Consider the following 1,684-nt stretch of genomic DNA (forward strand, 5'->3'; position numbering starts at 1 on the left):
AGAAATTATTCGGTTGTGCAAACCCACAGTTTCATCAGCTGTCCAGGTGGCTGGTCTCAGACGATCCCGCAGGTGAAGAAGCCGGATGTGGAGGTCCTGGGTGGGCAATGTTACACGTGGTCTGCAGTTGTGATACCAGTTGGACAAAAACTGCACATTTTAGAGTGGCCTTTTATTGTCCCCAGCACAAGGTGCACCTGTGTAATGATCATGCTGTTTATTCATCTTATTGATATGCCACATCTGTCAGGTGGATAGATTATCTTGGCAAATGAGAAATGCTCACTAACAGGGATGTAAACAAATTTGTGCACAACATTTGAGAGAAATAAGCTTTTTGTGCATATGGAAAATGTATGGGATCTTTTATTTCAGCTCATGAAATATGGGACCAACACTTTACATGATGCGTTTTTTTTTTGTTCAGTGTAGTTGATGATCCCTGATCTTAAAGCTGTGATGCTTTTGGGAAACCCAGCCCAGGAGGGTTGCTTTGTGGGTTTCTATCTGGCGGAAACTGTGTGCGTGGGGCCCTGGTTTGCGTACATGGTTACACATTCATAGTTTTGGGAAGGAACTGCACTGCTCTGGGCCTCTGCATGTGAGCATGAGTAATGGGCAGCAACACTGGAAGTGGAAAGGTTTCTGAGCTCCACTTCCTCTTAACCTTCTCCTCTCTGAACTCAATCACAGGCTGGTGGATTGCAACCAAAGAGAACAGTTCTACTAGTGTACAATAGTGTTTGCTTCAACCATGGGGTTTAATAGGCTGCATCCCAAATGGAACCCAATTCCATATTAGGTGAACTACTTTTGTCCAGGGCCCTAAGGGCTCTGGTCAAAAGTAGTGCACTCTATATGGGGTAGGGTACCATTTGAGACGCAAGCATTGTATTGGTGTAAGTGGACCTTAAAGTTAAACAAATTAAATGAATCCTGACAATATACCGGTATCTATATTTTTTGTTCATAATTAATCATGTGCCAAGGCCAAGCAGGATGAACCTTGATTATGTACTGACCTTTATATAGTGCCTAAAGATGCATATAATCTTAAATTAAGATAACTTCATTATCCCCATGGGGAAATGTAGGTTGCAGCTCTGTGCATACATAACACAATCGAAGATAGACTAAGGACATATACAGACAATAAATACAGGTAGAAAAAGTGCAATTCGTGAGCAATCAATGTTTCATCTGTACACAACATAACACTATATAAACTACAATGTTAGCTGTAGTCCTACATGTGGATTTAAACATTGAGAAAGCCTTACTGCCGCTGGGACAAAAGATCATTTGGCCCTATTTATTTTGTGCCCAGTTGGATGTGTTGTAATAAGTTGTGCAGAACGCTAATGAATATCCATGGAGAACAAGTTCTTGACAGCTTTGTTATGGTCTCATTTGAATTTCCTTGACTCCTCATGTCCTCTTTCCTCGCTTCCTTCTCCAAACGCATTGGAGCAGAAGGCCCAAGGGGAGGAACCTCTAACCTTCCCCTCTAGTGCGTTTTGAGGAGGCGAGGAGAGGACATGGGGTATAATTGAGATTGACCCTTGGTCCTCACCATAGGGTCATCACAGAGCAGTCACAACAAGCCTGTCCTGTAGTGGTTACAAAAAGGACTAACTCCCTTAATGTGACATGTTAATATGAATAAAAACAAGAGACGGTCAAG

Source organism: Coregonus clupeaformis, chromosome 34, assembly GCF_020615455.1.
Source record: "Coregonus clupeaformis isolate EN_2021a chromosome 34, ASM2061545v1, whole genome shotgun sequence".
NCBI lineage: Eukaryota > Metazoa > Chordata > Actinopteri > Salmoniformes > Salmonidae > Coregonus > Coregonus clupeaformis.